This window comes from Oratosquilla oratoria, chromosome 10 (assembly GCF_046742065.1).
Source record: "Oratosquilla oratoria isolate Oo_2021 chromosome 10, ASM4674206v1, whole genome shotgun sequence".
Classification (NCBI taxonomy): Eukaryota; Metazoa; Arthropoda; class Malacostraca; order Stomatopoda; family Squillidae; genus Oratosquilla; species Oratosquilla oratoria.
In genome coordinates this window covers 13354880-13359879 of record NC_134786.1, presented here as the reverse complement: position 1 = coordinate 13359879, position 5000 = coordinate 13354880, and positions in this window count along the sequence as shown.

The following is a 5000-nucleotide window of genomic DNA, read 5'->3' as shown; positions in this document are numbered from 1 at the left end:
CACAAACTACACCCGCCATTCGTCAGCTGGCGCGGCCTCGTCATTCAGTCAACATTAGGCAAAATACCCTTGCCTAATATGAAAATCTTGCTTAAAGTGAACATTAGGCTAGTGTTTTGCCTATTGTGAACACTGCGCAAATTAAGTTGCCTAATGTACACATTAGGCAATTTTCCTGCCTAATGTGCACTTTAGGCAATTATCCACATTATGCGTAACACATATATATATATATATATATATATATATATATGTATATATATATATAAAGGATTACAAAGGCGGAGCATGCCGACAGGAGATCTTTTGATCCATATCTAGGTCGGATGCAAAAAATAAAAAAAATCATATCAATAACAAAATAATAAATAAAAACTATAATAATGTAAATAACAAATAAAATACATAAATAAATGCATAGGTATAGTTAAAATAATAAACAAACAGGTAAATAGTAAATAATAAATTGACATATAACTAATAATAAATGAAAATCAGACTGACAAATGATAACAAAACAAAAACAAATAATACAAGATAAGTTATAATCATTACAGCATCTTACTTAGGTATTCATCTAAATGATTCTTAAAGCTTCGAACTGAACTACATTGCACTACCTGTGCAGGAAGTTTATTCCATTCATTAACTACACGATTGGCAAAGTTTTTTCTACCTACTTTCAAATTAAATCTATTTCCGGACAGTTTGAGACCATTGTTTCTTGTCTGGTTCTCATTCAATGTGAGAATTTTGTCACTTTTGATGTTGTCAATTCCCTTTAAAATCTTAAAGACCTGTATCAAGTCACCTCTGAGTCTACGCTTCTTTAGGGAAAACAGATTCATGTGCTTAAGTCGATTTTCGTATGATTCATTTTTGATATATGGAATCAGTTTTGTGGCTCGCCGTTGTACTTTTTCCAGTCTGTCAATGTCTTTAATGAGATTCGGTGACCATATGGAAACAGCATATTCCAAATGTGGACGAACTAACGATTTATATAGCTTGTTAATGAGTGATGGACTTTTGAAATCAAAAGATTGCGCAATCAGTCCCAGAATCTTATTTGCTTTCTTATATATATATATATATATATATATATATATATATATATATTTATATATATATATATATATATATATATATATATGTGTGTGTGTGTGTGTGTGTGTGTGTGTGTGTGTGTGTGTGTGTGTGTGTGTGTGTGTGTGTGTGTGTGTGTGTGTGTGTGTGTTTGTGTGTGTGTGTGTGTGTGTGTGTGTGTGTGTGTGTGTGTGTGTGTGTGTGTGTGTGTGTGTGTGTGTGTGTGTGTGTGTGTGTGTGTGTGTGTATGTTTGTATATATATATATATATGTATGTGTGCAGAGGAGAGACGGCTAGCATTCGAATGGGGAGGAGCATACAGTCTGATCATTTGGTTGATTTATATTGAAATCGAATAAATTGTTTATTCTGTTTCGTCTGTATTCACGTATCTACAATATCTTCCTTTCTCATAATATTTTTCACTACTAAATCTTATACTTAAATTTTTGTAGTATACAATCAAGGAATTGGCTCCGGGCATCATCAGACATCTGCACGACACTGTGTGTGTGTGTGTGTGTGTGTGTGTGTGTGTGTGTGTGTGTGTGTGTGTGTGTGTGTGTGTGTGTGTGTGTGTGTGTGTGTGTGTGTGTGTGTGTGTGTGTGTGTATGTGTGTGTGTGTGTGTGTATGTGTGTGTGTGTGTGTGTGTGTGTATGTGTGTGTGCGTGTGTGTGTGTGTGTGTGTGTGTGTGTGTGTGTGTGTGTGTGTGTGTGTGTGTGTGTGTGTGTGTGTGTGTGTGTGTGTGTGTGTGTTTATTTACCTAGTTGTATTTTACGGGAAGGTGAGCTACGCTCGTGGGGTAACGTCTTTGTATCTCGCAGTGTCTAGCTTGCTCTTAAATTCGTGTACATTTTTTGCGCACATTATTGTTTCGTCCGGATTGTTCCAGACATCCACCACTCTATTTTAGAAACTTTTTTTCTCTCTCTCTCTTCTACAACTATTATTTTTTAATTTCTTTTCATGACCCCTTGTATTTCTCTCATTCCAGTTTAGCAAGTCCTCTCTATCAAGAACTTCCATGCCTTTCATGATTCTGTAGATGGTTAGTAGGTCACCTCTTTCTCTTCTTTGTTCCAGAGTAGGTAATTTCTGTTTTGACAATCTCTCCTCATATGACGATTTTGAAAGTGTTGGAGTTATCATCGTAGTTGCTCTCTGGATTTTTTTAATTTTCTTTATATTCTTTTTAGTACTGGGTGAGCATAATGTTACAGAATACGTCTAGGCCTTATCAGTGTGATTAGTATATTCTCACCATTTCCTCGTCCAAATAGATAAAAGCCACCTTCACTGAACTTAGCAAGTTGTGTGTGTGTGTGTGTGTGTGTGTGTGTGTGTGTGTGTGTGTGTGTGTGTGTGTGTGTGTGTGTGTGTGTGTGTGTGTGTGTGTGTGTGTGTGTGTGTGTGTGTGTGTGTGCGTGCACGCGCTTGTCTTTTTCATGAAAATTACAAATTTATATTTTGGAAAACAAATTATTGAATCCTTAGGTGACGTCCGTGGAAGCCCATGAGACTATTCGGTCAGACTTTTGGCCAAGTCTCTCGGCCAAGTTTCGGCCAAGTTTCTCTCGGCCAAGTCTCTCTCGGCCAAGTCTCTCTCATTCAAGACTCTCTAGGCCAAGACTCTCAACCAAGCCTCTCTCGATCAAGTCTCTCTTGACCAAGTCTCTCATGGCCAAGTCTCTCTCGGCCAAGTATCTCTCGGGCAAATCTCTCTCGGCCAAGTCTCTCTCGGCCATGTCTCTCTCGGCCAAATCTCTCTCGGCCAAGTATTTCTTGGCCAAGTCTCTCTCGGCCAAATTTCTCGAATCCAGTCTCTCTCGGCCAAGTCTCTCTCGGCCGAGTCTCTCTCGGCCAAGTCTCTATCGGCAAAGTCTCTCCCTATCAAGTCTCTCTTGGCGAAGTCTTTCCACTAAGACTATTTTTTCATTGTTTTAACGAGCATCTGTATAAAGAATAATCATAATATGCCTAAAGAAGACTTGATTTTTTTTTTGTCAATTTGTTGACGTTGTCGATAATCAACAATGTTTTTAGAAATGTTGAAGTTAAATCAATGCCAAAGTAATGGAGTGTTCAGTGTTTTCATGACAACAATAGCCTTATGACTACTGAATTGACAACGACGCGTGCAACACTATCGACTTGATGTCACAACACTGGCGACAAGACGTCAACAGAGGTTCCATTTCAGACAGACGGATGAACAGACAAGCAGACGGACAGACGGAGAGACGGACAGACGGAGAGACAGACAGACGGAGAGACGGACAGACGGAGAGACGGACAGACGGATGAAAGTACAGAGGGACAAAAGGACAGACAGACAAAAGGACAGACGGACAAAAGGACAAAAGGACGGATGGATGGACGAACGGGAAGACTATGGACCGATAGACTGGCGGACGGACGGATAGGTGGAATAACAGATTGACGGAATGGATAGATGGACGGACAGACGGAGAGACGGTTGTGTGGATAGACGACGGACGAATGGAAGGATGGGTGGATGGAGAGACGGACGGAGAGAAGGTAGAACGGAGAGAAAGACGAACGGAAAGAACGAGGGACTCTAACATATTGAGGGAACATATAAGTGAAAATACCAAAAGAACCTATTCCACCTTGTATCTCTATGCAATAGCATCATACGTTTACATGTGCTGCTTAGTATATACACTCATACATCTCGAATTGAAATACAAAAAACAAAAACATTCCCACATTACTTTCGCGTGGAATGAACAAAGGGATCGATTTTTATTCAGAGGTGGACTGGCCTGTTCGTAAAGGCATCAAAACCATTTGTGTATGGCAGAACGTGCTTTGTATATCCATGTTGACAGGAACGTATATGCATTTAAAATGGTCAGAGATATGCACTTTAATGAAACCAGTCACAGGATATAAATTCTGGTTCTAGAAAATGAAAATCTGATAACACATTCAAGAGACTTCGAGCAAAATGAAAGATACATATTACACATTAATAAAACTGTCTGACGTCAGATGAAAGAGATGAGATATCAATACTCATAATGATTTTTCTTTTTTTTTAGTATGGTTCACGTATTCTAGTTTCAGGGAAACGTTTCTTGGTAATTACGGAAGATACCATACGACCAACAGGAGCGAGTCTGACGAAATTGTAAGGATGAATGGATTCCCCCAATCGGGCAGTCTGAATCCGGAAACTTTCGGATTCAAGCCGAATACGTTGACCACTGTACCGCAACATCCCCCTACGTGAGACGGATTGATAAACAAGTGACGTTGGATTTACATAATTAGAGGAAAGGTCACGAGAGTAAAATCAAGGAATTTAGGAAGAGAAATAAGCCTTTCATTCGTTTGTACTATTAAAATTAACCAAACCAGCAACGTGATGCATTAGAATTGAGCATATTTCTACTTGTGCGTTTGACAAATTTCTATATACAGTACTTCTTTTACAACAAAAATGAGTGTAAATGAAATTATGCTAATACTACAACAATGAAATAGTCATTATATTTGTATGCTTCTGATATATCATGGTTCAGGCTCGACTATCACAAAGTGTGTCTGTTAACGTTATTCTGAAAAGTTAATTTAATTGATGAGGCGTAGAATAGCCGTATTCGTTCTACGTAAAACACGTTTTTCCTTAAATATGATCTATAGAAACTATAACATGGCTATAGAAAATCATCATTCATACCAGTATGATTTCAAGAAACTATAGTATGAGCACAGAAATTGATAATTCATTCTTAAATATGATTTCAAGAAGATATATGACCATAGACTTTGTAATTCATATGTGTTAGCTATAGGCCTATATTACCCATTTGTAGGCCTTTTGATCCTGATGGAACTTGCTTGGCTTTATCCTGATTAATACCAGACAATTTTATTCACTTTG